Source organism: Borostomias antarcticus, assembly GCF_949987555.1.
Source record: "Borostomias antarcticus genome assembly, chromosome: 1".
In the NCBI taxonomy this organism is placed as follows: Eukaryota; Metazoa; Chordata; class Actinopteri; order Stomiiformes; family Stomiidae; genus Borostomias; species Borostomias antarcticus.
The window spans coordinates 315,165-339,705 of NC_140234.1; positions in this window are offsets into that span (position 1 = coordinate 315,165).

Here is a 24,541-nt window from a genome sequence, read left to right on the forward strand (position 1 = left end):
TGCTGCCCTCTAATTGTCCAAATGTATGAAATGCCACAGAAGCACCAAAATTGGTGAAGCTCTCTCTTACATAACACTCACCTAATGTAGTGGCTCTGGGACCTTTGGAAAAATGTATTTGTCAGTCAAAAGTCACTTCCAAAAGCCTGTCAAAAGTCTCTTCCAACGCCCAAGTCTCCATCAAACAACTGACATTTTATCCTGCCCTCTAGTGGTAAAACTCAGATGCACCAGAGTTGGTGGACTGATGGCAACTGTCTCATCGATGACACACGCCCAATTTGGTGGCTCAAGGACCGTTACCTTCTTGAGTAAATACTTTTGGTTTCATCACAAACAAGAATCACAGGCAATAGTTTGCTTATGACCACAGCATGAAATGATTTCAACAAGCTGAACAGAAATGTTTTGAGGGCAACACAGAGGGCTGTGATAATGTAAAGGGGATTTGACTCAGCCAGAAATTAATTTACATGTAGGCCTACAAGAAAAACAACGTAAAATTGACAAATAAAAAAGTCCCAAGCCCACAATAGTAAGAAATATGTTTTGGAATCAATTCCTCCAGGCCGGCAGTAACTGCTTTGTTTACCGAGGGAAGAACGTGCTTCGTGCCTGTGGCCGTCCTTCTGAGAAGTATTCCGAGCATTGGTGGTTCAGTGGTAGAATTCTCGCCTGCCACGTGGGAGGCCCGGGTTCGATTCCCGGCCAATGCAGAGACTGTATCTTTGTCACTAGAGCTAGTGGCTCCCTTCACTGAGCAGCAGCCGAAGACAGAGCTTCTGATAGGCTCTTTGGTAATATAAAGAGCAATATCCTGGTCTGTGCCTTTTTCTTTGATTAGAAACTAGATCTTTTCTGGACGTCGTGGAAAGGGCCCGATCCCGACTAGACTGTGAGGGCCCGGATAGCTCAGTCGGTAGAGCATCAGACTTTTAATCTGAGGGTCCAGGTTTCAAGGATGCAAGAATATTGCAGAAATGATCCTTTGGAATTGACTCACTGCAAGAATATTGCAAAATGCGGTACAGTTCTGCGAGGCCTGCGACCTAGACTGCACAGTGAACACTGCACAATCATCTCCAATTCCCATTGCAAATGTATGCTGCCCTCTAATTGTCCAAATGTATGAAATGCCACAGAAGCACCAAAATTGGTGAAGCTCTCTCTTACATAACACTCACCTAATGTAGTGGCTCTGGGACCTTTGGAAAAATGTATTTGTCAGTCAAAAGTCACTTCCAAAAGCCTGTCAAAAGTCTCTTCCAACGCCCAAGTCTCCATCAAACAACTGACATTTTATCCTGCCCTCTAGTGGTAAAACTCAGATGCACCAGAGTTGGTGGACTGATGGCAACTGTCTCATCGATGACACACGCCCAATTTGGTGGCTCAAGGACCGTTACCTTCTTGAGTAAATACTTTTGGTTTCATCACAAACAAGAATCACAGGCAATAGTTTGCTTATGACCACAGCATGAAATGATTTCAACAAGCTGAACAGAAATGTTTTGAGGGCAACACAGAGGGCTGTGATAATGTAAAGGGGATTTGACTCAGCCAGAAATTAATTTACATGTAGGCCTACAAGAAAAACAACGTAAAATTGACAAATAAAAAAGTCCCAAGCCCACAATAGTAAGAAATATGTTTTGGAATCAATTCCTCCAGGCCGGCAGTAACTGCTTTGTTTACCGAGGGAAGAACGTGCTTCGTGCCTGTGGCCGTCCTTCTGAGAAGTATTCCGAGCATTGGTGGTTCAGTGGTAGAATTCTCGCCTGCCACGCGGGAGGCCCGGGTTCGATTCCCGGCCAATGCAGAGACTGTATCTTTGTCACTAGAGCTAGTGGCTCCCTTCACTGAGCAGCAGCCGAAGACAGAGCTTCTGATAGGCTCTTTGAATATAAAGAGCAATATCCTGGTCTGTGCCTTTTTCTTTGATTAGAAACTAGATCTTTTCTGGACGTCGTGGAAAGGGCCCGATCCCGACTAGACTGTGAGGGCCCGGATAGCTCAGTCGGTAGAGCATCAGACTTTTAATCTGAGGGTCCAGGTTTCAAGGATGCAAGAATATTGCAGAAATGATCCTTTGGAATTGACTCACTGCAAGAATATTGCAAAATGTGGTACAGTTCTGCGAGGCCTGCGACCTAGACTGCACAGTGAACACTGCACAATCATCTCCAATTCCCATTGCAAATGTATGCTGCCCTCTAATTGTCCAAATGTATGAAATGCCACAGAAGCACCAAAATTGGTGAAGCTCTCTCTTACATAACACTCACCTAATGTAGTGGCTCTGGGACCTTTGGAAAAATGTATTTGTCAGTCAAAAGTCACTTCCAAAAGCCTGTCAAAAGTCTCTTCCAACGCCCAAGTCTCCATCAAACAACTGACATTTTATCCTGCCCTCTAGTGGTAAAACTCAGATGCACCAGAGTTGGTGGACTGATGGCAACTGTCTCATCGATGACACACGCCCAATTTGGTGGCTCAAGGACCGTTACCTTCTTGAGTAAATACTTTTGGTTTCATCACAAACAAGAATCACAGGCAATAGTTTGCTTATGACCACAGCATGAAATGATTTCAACAAGCTGAACAGAAATGTTTTGAGGGCAACACAGAGGGCTGTGATAATGTAAAGGGGATTTGACTCAGCCAGAAATTAATTTACATGTAGGCCTACAAGAAAAACAACGTAAAATTGACAAATAAAAAAGTCCCAAGCCCACAATAGTAAGAAATATGTTTTGGAATCAATTCCTCCAGGCCGGCAGTAACTGCTTTGTTTACCGAGGGAAGAACGTGCTTCGTGCCTGTGGCCCTCCTTCTGAGAAGTATTCCGAGCATTGGTGGTTCAGTGGTAGAATTCTCGCCTGCCACGCGGGAGGCCCGGGTTCGATTCCCGGCCAATGCAGAGACTGTATCTTTGTCACTAGAGCTAGTGGCTCCCTTCACTGAGCAGCAGCCGAAGACAGAGCTTCTGATAGGCTCTTTGGTAATATAAAGAGCAATATCCTGGTCTGTGCCTTTTTCTTTGATTAGAAACTAGATCTTTTCTGGACGTCGTGGTAAGGGCCCGATCCCGACTAGACTGTGAGGGCCCGGATAGCTCAGTCGGTAGAGCATCAGACTTTTAATCTGAGGGTCCAGGTTTCAAGGATGCAAGAATATTGCAGAAATGATCCTTTGGAATTGACTCACTGCAAGAATATTGCAAAATGCGGTACAGTTCTGCGAGGCCTGCGACCTAGACTGCACAGTGAACACTGCACAATCATCTCCAATTCCCATTGCAAATGTATGCTGCCCTCTAATTGTCCAAATGTATGAAATGCCACAGAAGCACCAAAATTGGTGAAGCTCTCTCTTACATAACACTCACCTAATGTAGTGGCTCTGGGACCTTTGGAAAAATGTATTTGTCAGTCAAAAGTCACTTCCAAAAGCCTGTCAAAAGTCTCTTCCAACGCCCAAGTCTCCATCAAACAACTGACATTTTATCCTGCCCTCTAGTGGTAAAACTCAGATGCACCAGAGTTGGTGGACTGATGGCAACTGTCTCATCGATGACACACGCCCAATTTGGTGGCTCAAGGACCGTTACCTTCTTGAGTAAATACTTTTGGTTTTATCACAAACAAGAATCACAGGCAATAGTTTGCTTATGACCACAGCATGAAATGATTTCAACAAGCTGAACAGAAATGTTTTGAGGGCAACACAGAGGGCTGTGATAATGTAAAGGGGATTTGACTCAGCCAGAAATTAATTTACATGTAGGCCTACAAGAAAAACAACGTAAAATTGACAAATAAAAAAGTCCCAAGCCCACAATAGTAAGAAATATGTTTTGGAATCAATTCCTCCAGGCCGGCAGTAACTGCTTTGTTTACCGAGGGAAGAACGTGCTTCGTGCCTGTGGCCGTCCTTCTGAGAAGTATTCCGAGCATTGGTGGTTCAGTGGTAGAATTCTCGCCTGCCACGCGGGAGGCCCGGGTTCGATTCCCGGCCAATGCAGAGACTGTATCTTTGTCACTAGAGCTAGTGGCTCCCTTCACTGAGCAGCAGCCGAAGACAGAGCTTCTGATAGGCTCTTTGGTAATATAAAGAGCAATATCCTGGTCTGTGCCTTTTTCTTTGATTAGAAACTAGATCTTTTCTGGACGTCGTGGAAAGGGCCCGATCCCGACTAGACTGTGAGGGCCCGGATAGCTCAGTTGGTAGAGCATCAGACTTTTAATCTGAGGGTCCAGGTTTCAAGGATGCAAGAATATTGCAGAAATGATCCTTTGGAATTGACTCACTGCAAGAATATTGCAAAATGCGGTACAGTTCTGCGAGGCCTGCGACCTAGACTGCACAGTGAACACTGCACAATCATCTCCAATTCCCATTGCAAATGTATGCTGCCCTCTAATTGTCCAAATGTATGAAATGCCACAGAAGCACCAAAATTGGTGAAGCTCTCTCTTACATAACACTCACCTAATGTAGTGGCTCTGGGACCTTTGGAAAAATGTATTTGTCAGTCAAAAGTCACTTCCAAAAGCCTGTCAAAAGTCTCTTCCAACGCCCAAGTCTCCATCAAACAACTGACATTTTATCCTGCCCTCTAGTGGTAAAACTCAGATGCACCAGAGTTGGTGGACTGATGGCAACTGTCTCATCGATGACACACGCCCAATTTGGTGGCTCAAGGACCGTTACCTTCTTGAGTAAATACTTTTGGTTTCATCACAAACAAGAATCACAGGCAATAGTTTGCTTATGACCACAGCATGAAATGATTTCAACAAGCTGAACAGAAATGTTTTGAGGGCAACACAGAGGGCTGTGATAATGTAAAGGGGATTTGACTCAGCCAGAAATTAATTTACATGTAGGCCTACAAGAAAAACAACGTAAAATTGACAAATAAAAAAGTCCCAAGCCCACAATAGTAAGAAATATGTTTTGGAATCAATTCCTCCAGGCCGGCAGTAACTGCTTTGTTTACCGAGGGAAGAACGTGCTTCGTGCCTGTGGCCGTCCTTCTGAGAAGTATTCCGAGCATTGGTGGTTCAGTGGTAGAATTCTCGCCTGCCACGCGGGAGGCCCGGGTTCGATTCCCGGCCAATGCAGAGACTGTATCTTTGTCACTAGAGCTAGTGGCTCCCTTCACTGAGCAGCAGCCGAAGACAGAGCTTCTGATAGGCTCTTTGGTAATATAAAGAGCAATATCCTGGTCTGTGCCTTTTTCTTTGATTAGAAACTAGATCTTTTCTGGACGTCGTGGAAAGGGCCCGATCCCGACTAGACTGTGAGGGCCCGGATAGCTCAGTCGGTAGAGCATCAGACTTTTAATCTGAGGGTCCAGGTTTCAAGGATGCAAGAATATTGCAGAAATGATCCTTTGGAATTGACTCACTGCAAGAATATTGCAAAATGCGGTACAGTTCTGCGAGGCCTGCGACCTAGACTGCACAGTGAACACTGCACAATCATCTCCAATTCCCATTGCAAATGTATGCTGCCCTCTAATTGTCCAAATGTATGAAATGCCACAGAAGCACCAAAATTGGTGAAGCTCTCTCTTACATAACACTCACCTAATGTAGTGGCTCTGGGACCTTTGGAAAAATGTATTTGTCAGTCAAAAGTCACTTCCAAAAGCCTGTCAAAAGTCTCTTCCAACGCCCAAGTCTCCATCAAACAACTGACATTTTATCCTGCCCTCTAGTGGTAAAACTCAGATGCACCAGAGTTGGTGGACTGATGGCAACTGTCTCATCGATGACACACGCCCAATTTGGTGGCTCAAGGACCGTTACCTTCTTGAGTAAATACTTTTGGTTTCATCACAAACAAGAATCACAGGCAATAGTTTGCTTATGACCACAGCATGAAATGATTTCAACAAGCTGAACAGAAATGTTTTGAGGGCAACACAGAGGGCTGTGATAATGTAAAGGGGATTTGACTCAGCCAGAAATTAATTTACATGTAGGCCTACAAGAAAAACAACGTAAAATTGACAAATAAAAAAGTCCCAAGCCCACAATAGTAAGAAATATGTTTTGGAATCAATTCCTCCAGGCCGGCAGTAACTGCTTTGTTTACCGAGGGAAGAACGTGCTTCGTGCCTGTGGCCGTCCTTCTGAGAAGTATTCCGAGCATTGGTGGTTCAGTGGTAGAATTCTCGCCTGCCACGCGGGAGGCCCGGGTTCGATTCCCGGCCAATGCAGAGACTGTATCTTTGTCACTAGAGCTAGTGGCTCCCTTCACTGAGCAGCAGCCGAAGACAGAGCTTCTGATAGGCTCTTTGGTAATATAAAGAGCAATATCCTGGTCTGTGCCTTTTTCTTTGATTAGAAACTAGATCTTTTCTGGACGTCGTGGAAAGGGCCCGATCCCGACTAGACTGTGAGGGCCCGGATAGCTCAGTCGGTAGAGCATCAGACTTTTAATCTGAGGGTCCAGGTTTCAAGGATGCAAGAATATTGCAGAAATGATCCTTTGGAATTGACTCACTGCAAGAATATTGCAAAATGCGGTACAGTTCTGCGAGGCCTGCGACCTAGACTGCACAGTGAACACTGCACAATCATCTCCAATTCCCATTGCAAATGTATGCTGCCCTCTAATTGTCCAAATGTATGAAATGCCACAGAAGCACCAAAATTGGTGAAGCTCTCTCTTACATAACACTCACCTAATGTAGTGGCTCTGGGACCTTTGGAAAAATGTATTTGTCAGTCAAAAGTCACTTCCAAAAGCCTGTCAAAAGTCTCTTCCAACGCCCAAGTCTCCATCAAACAACTGACATTTTATCCTGCCCTCTAGTGGTAAAACTCAGATGCACCAGAGTTGGTGGACTGATGGCAACTGTCTCATCGATGACACACGCCCAATTTGGTGGCTCAAGGACCGTTACCTTCTTGAGTAAATACTTTTGGTTTCATCACAAACAAGAATCACAGGCAATAGTTTGCTTATGACCACAGCATGAAATGATTTCAACAAGCTGAACAGAAATGTTTTGAGGGCAACACAGAGGGCTGTGATAATGTAAAGGGGATTTGACTCAGCCAGAAATTAATTTACATGTAGGCCTACAAGAAAAACAACGTAAAATTGACAAATAAAAAAGTCCCAAGCCCACAATAGTAAGAAATATGTTTTGGAATCAATTCCTCCAGGCCGGCAGTAACTGCTTTGTTTACCGAGGGAAGAACGTGCTTCGTGCCTGTGGCCTTCCTTCTGAGAAGTATTCCGAGCATTGGTGGTTCAGTGGTAGAATTCTCGCCTGCCACGCGGGAGGCCCGGGTTCGATTCCCGGCCAATGCAGAGACTGTATCTTTGTCACTAGAGCTAGTGGCTCCCTTCACTGAGCAGCAGCCGAAGACAGAGCTTCTGATAGGCTCTTTGGTAATATAAAGAGCAATATCCTGGTCTGTGCCTTTTTCTTTGATTAGAAACTAGATCTTTTCTGGACGTCGTGGAAAGGGCCCGATCCCGACTAGACTGTGAGGGCCCGGATAGCTCAGTCGGTAGAGCATCAGACTTTTAATCTGAGGGTCCAGGTTTCAAGGATGCAAGAATATTGCAGAAATGATCCTTTGGAATTGACTCACTGCAAGAATATTGCAAAATGCGGTACAGTTCTGCGAGGCCTGCGACCTAGACTGCACAGTGAACACTGCACAATCATCTCCAATTCCCATTGCAAATGTATGCTGCCCTCTAATTGTCCAAATGTATGAAATGCCACAGAAGCACCAAAATTGGTGAAGCTCTCTCTTACATAACACTCACCTAATGTAGTGGCTCTGGGACCTTTGGAAAAATGTATTTGTCAGTCAAAAGTCACTTCCAAAAGCCTGTCAAAAGTCTCTTCCAACGCCCAAGTCTCCATCAAACAACTGACATTTTATCCTGCCCTCTAGTGGTAAAACTCAGATGCACCAGAGTTGGTGGACTGATGGCAACTGTCTCATCGATGACACACGCCCAATTTGGTGGCTCAAGGACCGTTACCTTCTTGAGTAAATACTTTTGGTTTCATCACAAACAAGAATCACAGGCAATAGTTTGCTTATGACCACAGCATGAAATGATTTCAACAAGCTGAACAGAAATGTTTTGAGGGCAACACAGAGGGCTGTGATAATGTAAAGGGGATTTGACTCAGCCAGAAATTAATTTACATGTAGGCCTACAAGAAAAACAACGTAAAATTGACAAATAAAAAAGTCCCAAGCCCACAATAGTAAGAAATATGTTTTGGAATCAATTCCTCCAGGCCGGCAGTAACTGCTTTGTTTACCGAGGGAAGAACGTGCTTCGTGCCTGTGGCCGTCCTTCTGAGAAGTATTCCGAGCATTGGTGGTTCAGTGGTAGAATTCTCGCCTGCCACGCGGGAGGCCCGGGTTCGATTCCCGGCCAATGCAGAGACTGTATCTTTGTCACTAGAGCTAGTGGCTCCCTTCACTGAGCAGCAGCCGAAGACAGAGCTTCTGATAGGCTCTTTGGTAATATAAAGAGCAATATCCTGGTCTGTGCCTTTTTCTTTGATTAGAAACTAGATCTTTTCTGGACGTCGTGGAAAGGGCCCGATCCCGACTAGACTGTGAGGGCCCGGATAGCTCAGTTGGTAGAGCATCAGACTTTTAATCTGAGGGTCCAGGTTTCAAGGATGCAAGAATATTGCAGAAATGATCCTTTGGAATTGACTCACTGCAAGAATATTGCAAAATGCGGTACAGTTCTGCGAGGCCTGCGACCTAGACTGCACAGTGAACACTGCACAATCATCTCCAATTCCCATTGCAAATGTATGCTGCCCTCTAATTGTCCAAATGTATGAAATGCCACAGAAGCACCAAAATTGGTGAAGCTCTCTCTTACATAACACTCACCTAATGTAGTGGCTCTGGGACCTTTGGAAAAATGTATTTGTCAGTCAAAAGTCACTTCCAAAAGCCTGTCAAAAGTCTCTTCCAACGCCCAAGTCTCCATCAAACAACTGACATTTTATCCTGCCCTCTAGTGGTAAAACTCAGATGCACCAGAGTTGGTGGACTGATGGCAACTGTCTCATCGATGACACACGCCCAATTTGGTGGCTCAAGGACCGTTACCTTCTTGAGTAAATACTTTTGGTTTCATCACAAACAAGAATCACAGGCAATAGTTTGCTTATGACCACAGCATGAAATGATTTCAACAAGCTGAACAGAAATGTTTTGAGGGCAACACAGAGGGCTGTGATAATGTAAAGGGGATTTGACTCAGCCAGAAATTAATTTACATGTAGGCCTACAAGAAAAACAACGTAAAATTGACAAATAAAAAAGTCCCAAGCCCACAATAGTAAGAAATATGTTTTGGAATCAATTCCTCCAGGCCGGCAGTAACTGCTTTGTTTACCGAGGGAAGAACGTGCTTCGTGCCTGTGGCCGTCCTTCTGAGAAGTATTCCGAGCATTGGTGGTTCAGTGGTAGAATTCTCGCCTGCCACGCGGGAGGCCCGGGTTCGATTCCCGGCCAATGCAGAGACTGTATCTTTGTCACTAGAGCTAGTGGCTCCCTTCACTGAGCAGCAGCCGAAGACAGAGCTTCTGATAGGCTCTTTGGTAATATAAAGAGCAATATCCTGGTCTGTGCCTTTTTCTTTGATTAGAAACTAGATCTTTTCTGGACGTCGTGGAAAGGGCCCGATCCCGACTAGACTGTGAGGGCCCGGATAGCTCAGTCGGTAGAGCATCAGACTTTTAATCTGAGGGTCCAGGTTTCAAGGATGCAAGAATATTGCAGAAATGATCCTTTGGAATTGACTCACTGCAAGAATATTGCAAAATGCGGTACAGTTCTGCGAGGCCTGCGACCTAGACTGCACAGTGAACACTGCACAATCATCTCCAATTCCCATTGCAAATGTATGCTGCCCTCTAATTGTCCAAATGTATGAAATGCCACAGAAGCACCAAAATTGGTGAAGCTCTCTCTTACATAACACTCACCTAATGTAGTGGCTCTGGGACCTTTGGAAAAATGTATTTGTCAGTCAAAAGTCACTTCCAAAAGCCTGTCAAAAGTCTCTTCCAACGCCCAAGTCTCCATCAAACAACTGACATTTTATCCTGCCCTCTAGTGGTAAAACTCAGATGCACCAGAGTTGGTGGACTGATGGCAACTGTCTCATCGATGACACACGCCCAATTTGGTGGCTCAAGGACCGTTACCTTCTTGAGTAAATACTTTTGGTTTCATCACAAACAAGAATCACAGGCAATAGTTTGCTTATGACCACAGCATGAAATGATTTCAACAAGCTGAACAGAAATGTTTTGAGGGCAACACAGAGGGCTGTGATAATGTAAAGGGGATTTGACTCAGCCAGAAATTAATTTACATGTAGGCCTACAAGAAAAACAACGTAAAATTGACAAATAAAAAAGTCCCAAGCCCACAATAGTAAGAAATATGTTTTGGAATCAATTCCTCCAGGCCGGCAGTAACTGCTTTGTTTACCGAGGGAAGAACGTGCTTCGTGCCTGTGGCCGTCCTTCTGAGAAGTATTCCGAGCATTGGTGGTTCAGTGGTAGAATTCTCGCCTGCCACGCGGGAGGCCCGGGTTCGATTCCCGGCCAATGCAGAGACTGTATCTTTGTCACTAGAGCTAGTGGCTCCCTTCACTGAGCAGCAGCCGAAGACAGAGCTTCTGATAGGCTCTTTGGTAATATAAAGAGCAATATCCTGGTCTGTGCCTTTTTCTTTGATTAGAAACTAGATCTTTTCTGGACGTCGTGGAAAGGGCCCGATCCCGACTAGACTGTGAGGGCCCGGATAGCTCAGTTGGTAGAGCATCAGACTTTTAATCTGAGGGTCCAGGTTTCAAGGATGCAAGAATATTGCAGAAATGATCCTTTGGAATTGACTCACTGCAAGAATATTGCAAAATGCGGTACAGTTCTGCGAGGCCTGCGACCTAGACTGCACAGTGAACACTGCACAATCATCTCCAATTCCCATTGCAAATGTATGCTGCCCTCTAATTGTCCAAATGTATGAAATGCCACAGAAGCACCAAAATTGGTGAAGCTCTCTCTTACATAACACTCACCTAATGTAGTGGCTCTGGGACCTTTGGAAAAATGTATTTGTCAGTCAAAAGTCACTTCCAAAAGCCTGTCAAAAGTCTCTTCCAACGCCCAAGTCTCCATCAAACAACTGACATTTTATCCTGCCCTCTAGTGGTAAAACTCAGATGCACCAGAGTTGGTGGACTGATGGCAACTGTCTCATCGATGACACACGCCCAATTTGGTGGCTCAAGGACCGTTACCTTCTTGAGTAAATACTTTTGGTTTCATCACAAACAAGAATCACAGGCAATAGTTTGCTTATGACCACAGCATGAAATGATTTCAACAAGCTGAACAGAAATGTTTTGAGGGCAACACAGAGGGCTGTGATAATGTAAAGGGGATTTGACTCAGCCAGAAATTAATTTACATGTAGGCCTACAAGAAAAACAACGTAAAATTGACAAATAAAAAAGTCCCAAGCCCACAATAGTAAGAAATATGTTTTGGAATCAATTCCTCCAGGCCGGCAGTAACTGCTTTGTTTACCGAGGGAAGAACGTGCTTCGTGCCTGTGGCCGTCCTTCTGAGAAGTATTCCGAGCATTGGTGGTTCAGTGGTAGAATTCTCGCCTGCCACGCGGGAGGCCCGGGTTCGATTCCCGGCCAATGCAGAGACTGTATCTTTGTCACTAGAGCTAGTGGCTCCCTTCACTGAGCAGCAGCCGAAGACAGAGCTTCTGATAGGCTCTTTGGTAATATAAAGAGCAATATCCTGGTCTGTGCCTTTTTCTTTGATTAGAAACTAGATCTTTTCTGGACGTCGTGGAAAGGGCCCGATCCCGACTAGACTGTGAGGGCCCGGATAGCTCAGTCGGTAGAGCATCAGACTTTTAATCTGAGGGTCCAGGTTTCAAGGATGCAAGAATATTGCAGAAATGATCCTTTGGAATTGACTCACTGCAAGAATATTGCAAAATGCGGTACAGTTCTGCGAGGCCTGCGACCTAGACTGCACAGTGAACACTGCACAATCATCTCCAATTCCCATTGCAAATGTATGCTGCCCTCTAATTGTCCAAATGTATGAAATGCCACAGAAGCACCAAAATTGGTGAAGCTCTCTCTTACATAACACTCACCTAATGTAGTGGCTCTGGGACCTTTGGAAAAATGTATTTGTCAGTCAAAAGTCACTTCCAAAAGCCTGTCAAAAGTCTCTTCCAACGCCCAAGTCTCCATCAAACAACTGACATTTTATCCTGCCCTCTAGTGGTAAAACTCAGATGCACCAGAGTTGGTGGACTGATGGCAACTGTCTCATCGATGACACACGCCCAATTTGGTGGCTCAAGGACCGTTACCTTCTTGAGTAAATACTTTTGGTTTCATCACAAACAAGAATCACAGGCAATAGTTTGCTTATGACCACAGCATGAAATGATTTCAACAAGCTGAACAGAAATGTTTTGAGGGCAACACAGAGGGCTGTGATAATGTAAAGGGGATTTGACTCAGCCAGAAATTAATTTACATGTAGGCCTACAAGAAAAACAACGTAAAATTGACAAATAAAAAAGTCCCAAGCCCACAATAGTAAGAAATATGTTTTGGAATCAATTCCTCCAGGCCGGCAGTAACTGCTTTGTTTACCGAGGGAAGAACGTGCTTCGTGCCTGTGGCCGTCCTTCTGAGAAGTATTCCGAGCATTGGTGGTTCAGTGGTAGAATTCTCGCCTGCCACGCGGGAGGCCCGGGTTCGATTCCCGGCCAATGCAGAGACTGTATCTTTGTCACTAGAGCTAGTGGCTCCCTTCACTGAGCAGCAGCCGAAGACAGAGCTTCTGATAGGCTCTTTGGTAATATAAAGAGCAATATCCTGGTCTGTGCTTTTTCTTTGATTAGAAACTAGATCTTTTCTGGACGTCGTGGAAAGGGCCCGATCCCGACTAGACTGTGAGGGCCCGGATAGCTCAGTCGGTAGAGCATCAGACTTTTAATCTGAGGGTCCAGGTTTCAAGGATGCAAGAATATTGCAGAAATGATCCTTTGGAATTGACTCACTGCAAGAATATTGCAAAATGCGGTACAGTTCTGCGAGGCCTGTGACCTAGACTGCACAGTGAACACTGCACAATCATCTCCAATTCCCATTGCAAATGTATGCTGCCCTCTAATTGTCCAAATGTATGAAATGCCACAGAAGCACCAAAATTGGTGAAGCTCTCTCTTACATAACACTCACCTAATGTAGTGGCTCTGGGACCTTTGGAAAAATGTATTTGTCAGTCAAAAGTCACTTCCAAAAGCCTGTCAAAAGTCTCTTCCAACGCCCAAGTCTCCATCAAACAACTGACATTTTATCCTGCCCTCTAGTGGTAAAACTCAGATGCACCAGAGTTGGTGGACTGATGGCAACTGTCTCATCGATGACACACGCCCAATTTGGTGGCTCAAGGACCGTTACCTTCTTGAGTAAATACTTTTGGTTTCATCACAAACAAGAATCACAGGCAATAGTTTGCTTATGACCACAGCATGAAATGATTTCAACAAGCTGAACAGAAATGTTTTGAGGGCAACACAGAGGGCTGTGATAATGTAAAGGGGATTTGACTCAGCCAGAAATTAATTTACATGTAGGCCTACAAGAAAAACAACGTAAAATTGACAAATAAAAAAGTCCCAAGCCCACAATAGTAAGAAATATGTTTTGGAATCAATTCCTCCAGGCCGGCAGTAACTGCTTTGTTTACAGAGGGAAGAACGTGCTTCGTGCCTGTGGCCGTCCTTCTGAGCAGTATTCCGAGCATTGGTGGTTCAGTGGTAGAATTCTCGCCTGCCACGCGGGAGGCCCGGGTTCGATTCCCGGCCAATGCAGAGACTGTATCTTTGTCACTAGAGCTAGTGGCTCCCTTCACTGAGCAGCAGCCGAAGACAGAGCTTCTGATAGGCTCTTTGGTAATATAAAGAGCAATATCCTGGTCTGTGCCTTTTTCTTTGATTAGAAACTAGATCTTTTCTGGACGTCGTGGAAAGGGCCCGATCCCGACTAGACTGTGAGGGCCCGGATAGCTCAGTCGGTAGAGCATCAGACTTTTAATCTGAGGGTCCAGGTTTCAAGGATGCAAGAATATTGCAGAAATGATCCTTTGGAATTGACTCACTGCAAGAATATTGCAAAATGCGGTACAGTTCTGCGAGGCCTGCGACCTAGACTGCACAGTGAACACTGCACAATCATCTCCAATTCCCATTGCAAATGTATGCTGCCCTCTAATTGTCCAAATGTATGAAATGCCACAGAAGCACCAAAATTGGTGAAGCTCTCTCTGACATAACACTCACCTAATGTAGTGGCTCTGGGACCTTTGGAAAAATGTATTTGTCAGTCAAAAGTCACTTCCAAAAGCCTGTCAAAAGTCTCTTCCAACGCCCAAGTCTCCATCAAACAACTGACATTTTATCCTGCCCTCTAGTGGTAAAACTCAGATGCACCAGAGTTGGTGGACTGATGGCAACTGTCTCATCGATGACACACGCCCAATTTGGTGGCTCAAGGACCGTTACCTTCTTGAGTAAATACTTTTGGTTTCATCACAAACAAGAATCACAGGCAATAGTTTGCTTATGACCACAGCATGAAATGATTTCAACAAGCTGAACAGAAATGTTTTGAGGGCAACACAGAGGGCTGTGATAATGTAAAGGGGATTTGACTCAGCCAGAAATTAATTTACATGTAGGCCTACAAGAAAAACAACGTAAAATTGACAAATAAAAAAGTCCCAAGCCCACAATAGTAAGAAATATGTTTTGGAATCAATTCCTCCAGGCCGGCAGTAACTGCTTTGTTTACCGAGGGAAGAACGTGCTTCGTGCCTGTGGCCGTCCTTCTGAGCAGTATTCCGAGCATTGGTGGTTCAGTGGTAGAATTCTCGCCTGCCATGCGGGAGGCCCGGGTTCGATTCCCGGCCAATGCAGAGACTGTATCTTTGTCACTAGAGCTAGTGGCTCCCTTCACTGAGCAGCAGCCGAAGACAGAGCTTCTGATAGGCTCTTTGGTAATATAAAGAGCAATATCCTGGTCTGTGCCTTTTTCTTTGATTAGAAACTAGATCTTTTCTGGACGTCGTGGAAAGGGCCCGATCCGGACTAGACTGTGAGGGCCCGGATAGCTCAGTCGGTAGAGCATCAGACTTTTAATCTGAGGGTCCAGGTTTCAAGGATGCAAGAATATTGCAGAAATGATCCTTTGGAATTGACTCACTGCAAGAATATTGCAAAATGCGGTACAGTTCTGCGAGGCCTGCGACCTAGACTGCACAGTGAACACTGCACAATCATCTCCAATTCCCATTGCAAATGTATGCTGCCCTCTAATTGTCCAAATGTATGAAATGCCACAGAAGCACCAAAATTGGTGAAGCTCTCTCTTACATAACACTCACCTAATGTAGTGGCTCTGGGACCTTTGGAAAAATGTATTTGTCAGTCAAAAGTCACTTCCAAAAGCCTGTCAAAAGTCTCTTCCAACGCCCAAGTCTCCATCAAACAACTGACATTTTATCCTGCCCTCTAGTGGTAAAACTCAGATGCACCAGAGTTGGTGGACTGATGGCAACTGTCTCATCGATGACACACGCCCAATTTGGTGGCTCAAGGACCGTTACCTTCTTGAGTAAATACTTTTGGTTTCATCACAAACAAGAATCACAGGCAATAGTTTGCTTATGACCACAGCATGAAATGATTTCAACAAGCTGAACAGAAATGTTTTGAGGGCAACACAGAGGGCTGTGATAATGTAAAGGGGATTTGACTCAGCCAGAAATTAATTTACATGTAGGCCTACAAGAAGAACAATGTAAAATTGACAAATAAAAAAGTCCCAAGCCCACAATAGTAAGAAATATGTTTTGGAATCAACGTAACGTGATGTCCCTTTCCTTTTTAGACCATTTCGAGCCCTTGTAGCCTCTCGCACCACCAAGGAATGGGCAGTCCAATTCCTTTTTAGACTATTTCGAGCCCTTGTAGCCTCTCGCACTCAACCACTTTGCCAGGTGACCTTTATAAGTATGGGAGGGCTCAGAGCTTGAGGGTTTAAGGGGGACATTGGGACTGGGCCACCTTCAAAAGCTGCCAGAAAACAGGTTTGACCAAAGCTGTAGGCAACAGACCTCGTGGCGCAATGGGAGCTTGGCGCTTGGTCCCTGGCAAAAGGAAAATTAGCCACAGAGCAAGAGTGACCCTCGGAATTAACCCCACAAGTTTCTTGATAGGCCTAAAAACTCTGGCAGCTTTTGACGGTGGCAAATGCCGACGTGGCCCACGGGTCCCGGATATCTCAGTGGGTAGAGCATCACAGGGGTGCCGTGTAGTTCCTTGTTAGTATAGTGGTCAGTATCCCCGCCTGTCACGCGGGAGACCGGGGTTCAATTCCCCGACGGGGAGGCAACATTGCATTTGCAACATTGCATTTGCAACATTGCAGGCCGGCAGTAACTGCTTTGTTTACCGAGGGAAGAACGTGCTTCGTGCCTGTGGCCGTCCTTCTGAGAATTATTCCGAGCATTGGTGGTTCAGTGGTAGAATTCTCGCCTGCTGGTTCGCGGGAGGCCCGGGTTCGATTCCCGGCCAATGCAGAGACTGTATCTTTGTCACTAGAGCAAGTGGCTCCCTTCACTGAGCAGCAGCCGAGGACAGAGCTTCTGATAGGCTCTTTGGTAATATAAAGAGCAATATCCTGGTTTGTGCCTTTTTCTTTGATTAGAAACTAGATCTTTTCTGGACGTCGTGGAAAGGGCCCGATCCCGACTAGACTGTGAGGGCCCGGATAGCTCAGTCGGTAGAGCATCAGACTTTTAATCTGAGGGTCCAGGTTTCAAGGATGCAAGAATATTGCAGAAATGATCCTTTGGAATTGACTCACTGCAAGAATATTGCAAAATGCGGTACAGTTCTGCGAGGCCTGCGACCTAGACTGCACAGTGAACACTGCACAATCATCTCCAATTCCCATTGCAAATGTATGCTGCCCTCTAATTGTCCAAATGTATGAAATGCCACAGAAGCACCAAAATTGGTGAAGCTCTCTCTTACATAACACTCACCTAATGTAGTGGCTCTGGGACCTTTGGAAAAATGTATTTGTCAGTCAAAAGTCACTTCCAAAAGCCTGTCAAAAGTATCTTCCAACGCTCAAGTCTCCATCAAACAACTGACATTTTATCCTGCCCTCTAGTGGTAAAATTCAGATGCACCAGAGTTGGTGGACTGATGGCAACTGTCTCATCGATGACACATGCCCAATTTGGTGGCTCAAGGACCGTTACCTTCTTGAGTAAATACTTTTGGTTTCATCACAAACAAGAATCACAGGCAATAGTTTGCTTATGACCACAGCATGAAATGATTTCAACAAGCTGAACAGAAATGTTTTGAGGGCAACACAGAGGGCTGTGATAATGTAAAGGGGATTTGACTCAGCCAGAAATTAATTTACATGTAGGCCTACAAGAAAAACAACGTAAAATTGACTAATAAAAAAGTCCCAAGCCCACAATAGTAAGAAATATGTTTTGGAATCAATTCCTCCAGGCCGGCAGTAACTGCTTTGTTTACGAGGGAAGAACGTGCTTCGTGCCTGTGGCCGTCCTTCTGAGAAGTATTCCGAGCATTGGTGGTTCAGTGGTAGAATTCTCGCCTGCCACGCGGGAGGCCCGGTTTCGATTCCCGGCCAATGCAGAGACTGTATCTTTGTCACTAGAGCTAGTGGCTCCCTTCACTGAGCAGCAGCTGAGGACAGAGCTTCTGATAGGCTCTTTGGTAATATAAAGAGCAATATCCTGGTCTGTGCCTTTTTCTTTGATTAGAAACTAGATCTTTTCTGGACGTCGTGGAAAGGGCCCGATCCGGACTAGACTGTGAGGGCCCGGATAGCTCAGTCGGTAGAGCATCAGACTTTTAATCTGAGGGTCCAGGTTTCAAGGATGCAAGAATATCGCAGAAATGATCCTTTGGAATTGACTCACTGCAAGAATATTGCAAAATGCGGTACAGTTCTGTGAGGCCTGCGACCTAGACTGCACAGTGAACACTGCACAATCATCTCCAATTCCCATTGCAAATGTATGCTGCCCTCTAATTGTCCAAATGTATGAAATGCCACAGAAGCACCAAAATTGGTGAAGCTCTCTCTTACATAACACTCACCTAATGTAGTGGCTCTGGGACCTTTGGAAAAATGTATTTGTCAGTCAAAAGTCACTTCCAAAAGCCTGTCAAAAGTCTCTTCCAACGCCCAAGTCTCCATCAAACAACTGACATTTTATCCTGCCCTCTAGTGGTAAAACTCAGATGCACCAGAGTTGGTGGACTGATGGCAACTGTCTCATCGATGACACACGCCCAATTTGGTGGCTCAAGGACCGTTACCTTCTTGAGTAAATACTTTTGGTTTCATCACAAACAAGAATCACAGGCAATAGTTTGCTTATGACCACAGCATGAAATGATTTCAACAAGCTGAACAGAAATGTTTTGAGGGCAACACAGAGGGCTGTGATAATGTAAAGGGGATTTGACTCAGCCAGAAATTAATTTACATGTAGGCCTACAAGAAAAACAACGTAAAATTGACAAATAAAAAAGTCCCAAGCCCACAATAGTAAGAAATATGTTTTGGAATCAACGTAACGTGATGTCCCTTTCCTTTTTAGACCATTTCGAGCCCTTGTAGCCTCTCGCACCACCAAGGAATGGGCAGTCCAATTCCTTTTTAGACTATTTCGAGCCCTTGTAGCCTCTCGCACTCAACCACTTTGCCAGGTGACCTTTATAAGTATGGGAGGGCTCAGAGCTTGAGGGTTTAAGGGGGACATTGGGACCGGGCCACCTTCAAAAGCTGCCAGAAAACAGGTTTGACCAAAGCTGTAGGCAACAGACCTCGTGGCGCAATGGGAGCTTGGCGCTTGGTCCCTGGCAAAAGGAAAATTAGCCACAGAGCAAGAGTGACCCTCGGAATTAACCCCACAAGTTTCTTGATAGGCCTAAAAACTCTGGCCGCTTTTGACGGTGGCAAATGCCAACGTGGCCCTCGGGTCCCGGATATCTCAGTGGGTAGAGCATCACAGGGGTGCCGTGTAGCTCCTCGTTAGTATAGTGGTCAGTATCCCCGCCTGTCACGCGGGAGTCCGGGGTCCCCGACGGGGAGGCAACATTGCATTTGCAACATTGCAGGCCGGCAGTTACTGCTTTGTTTACCGAGGGAAGAACGTGTTTCGTGCCTGTGGCCGTCCTTCTGAGAAGTATTCCGAGCATTGGTGGTTCAGTGGTAGAATTCTCGCCTGCCACGCGGGAGGCCCGGGTTCGATTCCCGGCCAATGCAGAGATTGTATCTTTGTCACTAGAGCTAGTGGCTTCCTTCACTGAGCAGCAGCCGAGGACAGAGCTTCTGATAGGCTCTTTGGTAATATAAAGAGCAATATCCTGGTCTGTGCCTTTTTCTTTGATTAGAAACTAGATCTTTTCTGGACGTCGTGGAAAGGGCCCGATCCCGACTAGACTGTGAGGGCCCGGATAGCTCAGTCGGTAGAGCATCAGACTTTTAATCTGAGGGTCCAGGTTTCAAGGATGCAAGAATATTGCAGAAATGATCCTTTGGAATTGACTCACTGCAAGAATATTGCAAGATGCGGTACAGTTCTGCGAGGCCTGCGACCTAGACTGCACAGTGAACACTGCACAATCATCTCCAATTCCCATTGCAAATGTATGCTGCCCTCTAATTGTCCAAATGTATGAAATGCCACAGAGGCCCCAAAATTGGTGAAGCTCTCTCTTACATAACACTCACCTAATGTAGTGGCTCTGGGACCTTTGGAAAAATGTATTTGTCAGTCAAAAGTCACTTCCAAAAGCCTGTCAAAAGTCTCTTCCAACGCCCAAGTCTCCATCAAACAACTGACATTTTATCCTGCCCTCTTGTGGTAAAACTCAGATGCACCAGAGTTGGTGGACTGATGGCAACTGTCTCATCGATGACACACGCCCAATTTGGTGGCTCAAGGACCCTTACCTTCTTGAGTAAATACTTTTGGTTTCATCACAAACAAGATTCACAGGCAATAGTTTGCTTATGACCACAGCATGAAATGATTTCAACAAGCTGAACAGAAATGTTTTGAGGGCAACACAGAGGGCTGTGATAATGTAAAGGGGATTTGACTCAGCCAGAAATTAATTTACATGTAGGCCTACAAGAAAAACAACGTAAAATTGACAAATAAAAAAGTCCCAAGCCCACAATAGTAAGAAATATGTTTTGGAATCAACGTAACGTGATGTCCCTTTCCTTTTTAGACCATTTCGAGCCCTTGTAGCCTCTCGCACCACCAAGGAATGGGCAGTCCAATTCCTTTTTAGACTGTTTCGAGCCCTTGTAGCCTCTCGCACTCAACCACTTTGCCAGGTGACCTTTATAAGTATGGGAGGGCTCAGAGCTTGAGGGTTTAAGGGGGACATTGGGACTGGGCCACCTTCAAAAGCTGCCAGAAAACAGGTTTGACCAAAGCTGTAGGCAACAGACCTCGTGGCGCAATGGGAGCAAAGTAGCCGAAAGTGTATGCAGGGTAAAAAGTATCCCAAAATGTAGCCCCACATCCATGTAAAGAATAAATGACTGAATAGCAGAGTGGCATAGTGTGCCTGCATAGAGACCACAGGGTACCTGGTTCAAGACCAGCCTCACATCCATGTAAAGAATAAATGACTGAATAGCAGAGTGGCATAGTGTACCTGCATAGAGACCACAGGGTACCTGGTTCAAGACCAGCCTCACATCCATGTAAAGAATAAATGACTGAATAGCATAGTGTGCCTGCATAGAGACTACAGGGTACCTGGTTCAAGACCAAGCCTCGAGTAGTCAATAAGACCTGAAGTTAAAGTCTAATTTGTATAGTTATTCATGAATGTTGTCACATTGTTTTTTAAAATAGGAATAGGTTGCAACTTTCTCTCAATAAGCTTTAAAGCTTTGGGTACAACTTGGGCTACCATATTTGTAATGGGCTACTCTGCCCTTTGATACTGCTAATTAGTACAGTAATTCAGGACAATTTTCACATATTTTGGTGGTTGGATGTCCCTGGCTGATATGTATTGATATTGTTTATCATATTGGGTAGTTTGTTATTTATAATAGTGTGGAGGTACAAAACTACTATAATAGAGGGCATTTTGAATATTAATGAGCATTTATGACCCTATCAAATTGATATGCAAATGAGCTCAGTCTGATTTATGACATGCACCTGGTGGTGTATCCGGTGTGGAGGGGTGTCTGACCCCCCTCACCAAGTGTTCACTTGACAGGTTGTGTCCTGTGTAGGGATTTATGACCCGTAGTTGGACTATGTCTGATCCCACTTTAATGTGGGTGTGTGGAGGGAGGGGTGAATCTTGATATCTGGCTCACTTTAATGTGTGTGTGTGGAGAGGGGGGGGGAATCTTGATATCTGGGCCCGTAGATAGAGCCTGACCTATCATAGAGAGGGGTGTTTAATCTTGATATCTGTCCCTCTTTAATGGCTGTGTGTGTGTATCATGCCCCACGTCCTGCCCCCCACCTCCCTCTTTCCCTCCAGACTAGCGTCCCCACGTCCAGCTGGGCCCTTGGGTTTTTTGATCTGCAGACAAGATTCCTCCAGGTCTGATAAGACATAGAAGTTTTTCAGCATGGCTGACTCCAGACTCGGGGTCTATCCCATCTCCTGCTGCGATCATCCTGGTCTGTCCCAGATCTGTCCTCGTGATAAGAAATGTTACAAGGGATAGGATTGGGTCCTCATTGTCTGGGGTGTGTGTGTGTGCATGTGTAGGTTTTTATGGCCTAGTGGGATGAAAGAGAGGGGTTTCTTAGCGATGTGGCATATAAAATCCACGTCTGTGGCGTATAAAATCAATTTCCCATCACTCTTCCTAAGAGCTCGTTGGTGTCCTACTCTGCGTTCCGGCTCTCTCCACGCAACGATGTCAACCGCATCTGAAAACGCCGTTCTCAACTTGACTCATTGATGAATGTCAAACCGTACCTAATGCTATCTCCGGTACATCCTTCAGGGTCTAGCGATAACGCATGCACGCTTGATGCCCTATGTGGGGACGATGTGGCAGGTGCATAACGTAGGCCTGTAGATGTAGATTCATAACGTAGGCCTGTAGATGGCTGTTGAAAATGCGATTCTGACCTCTTTTACCAGAGATACACAGTGCTCGGTGTTCAGAACAATAACCCACAAATTGTGTAATACTGTGGACCATGCAGTGACATCAGGCCTTAACACCATTGTAGCTAAGATATTGGAAAGTGTGTCCCATGCAGGGGTCATCCCTATATTCCCCAGGTCCTATGTTCCCCCCAAAAAAGGGTTCTATGTTCCCCGGGTCCTATGTTCCCCCCAAAAAAGGGTTCTATGTTCCCCGGCTCCTATGTTCCCCGTGAAACGCGAAAGATAAACGTGATTATGCCATGGCATGATTTAATGCGAAAAAATCAGGTAAAATATGTTGATTTAAAACAATAGCTAATGGAAGAAATTAAGAAACCACTGGAGGCCGAGTGTGCTGTTTCTTGTTTTCTTATACACAAAAAATGCAATGATTAGGTAATGGAATATGTAGGGTTGAATGTTTTAGTTCCTCTCCTTTTTATTTTTTATTTTCTGAAGTTAGCCTATCACCAAATTAGATAACTGTTGTCTATATTTTTTCATAGGCCTATGTGTGTGATAGCCTATTTATTAAACTTCAGTTATTTCAAGCGCAAAGTGGTTGAGTGACTATCATTTGTACTGCGAGCGGATCCTCTCTCCACAGAGATTTTTTCCCCAACGGATTTGCGCCTCTTATGAGCCTTATCCCAACTCACAGAAGGATGGTTTGGACTGGGACACTGTCAACTTCACAAAGGCATCAAGCAGCTTCTCCATTCATTGACATAAAACCAATAGTAGGCTAGCCTTACAATCTAGAATAGCCTACATTATAGTCAGAGCTGATTTGGGTAGCCTACTGTGGCGTCATGCATTGCGCATCACTAGGCTAGGTTATGTCTGATCCATGTCAAGTTAACATGCAACATTTCTGAAACTTGATGTGAAAAAATGCCGGCATGAAATCATACAAGCCTCGCATTTTGCACGGAATTCTGCGATTATTGCGATGAACATGCAACCTTTCTAAAATAGGTGCATAATCTGCCCCTTTTGTCATTAACATGTGATGGCATAATCACGTTTTTCTTTCGCGTTTCGGGGTAACATAGGACCCGGGGAACATAGAACCCTTTTTCAGGGGGAACATAGGACCCGGGGAGCATAGAACCTGGGGAACATAGGACCCGGGGAACATAAGACCCGGGGAACATAGACATGTTCCCCTGATGCATGCCAAACCTTTTTTTTACCCAAATCATTTCTCAACAGGATGCTATGTGTAAGGCCATAGTGGAAAAGCAGATTGCTTTAGAAGCTTCTATACAGAGCACCCAGGTCCTGATTTCAAAAGTGTCTGAGCACCATGCGGCTTATGACCGTAAATTTGTTGAGGTGTGTAAAATTCTCAAAAGTCAGGGCAATGTCACCAGTAGTATCTCAAATATAGACTGGAAACAGCTTGCTGATGTAATTAAAATGGTAGCATCGCTATCAGTGGTGCAGAGAGAGAATATCCCTGTCTCAAGTAGCCGTGATAGAGTGCCGTTCGCTTCGACTAGCGGCAACACCACCCTTCCACAGAGACCTCCCATACAGAAAAGCACTATATTCACATATATGTAACTAGCATATATTTCAGTATAAGTGCATCTATGCTAAATACATACATGTAAATGTTTTTAATGCTCATATATTCCCATGTACTATCGTCATATTTCTTACATATATGTAAATATTCTATATTGGCCACTTTCCTATATTTTACACATGTAATTAAACATATTTAAACATATTTACTGTAAAATGCATGGTCACATGACTTGTAATGATCACATGATCAATAATATATTTCAGACCTATATTTTTCAAATATAGTTTATTCATATTCTACTTCCTTTCATATTTGCTACTTACTCACTACATTTCTTACTTTGACTAAAACATGTCATTATTATTAGCATGAAGAAGAAGAAACACGCAAAACTTCTTTATTTGTGTGCTTTATTTAGAAATAAATGGTGATCTTGACACCAGGACATCTCTGAATGATCTGGAAAGAGAAAACATCCAACATTACTGACACATCACATGCAGAGTTAGCTCTGGTGTAGGGTATAGAGGTTTTTGCATATGTATTTTGTAGCTCTCTTAGGCCCTGTCAGAGACCATACATTTCTCCATTACCACTTTGCTTAAGGCCATGGTACACAGGCAACTTTTCTGGGCAATATTGCTTGCAGCAATTGCTG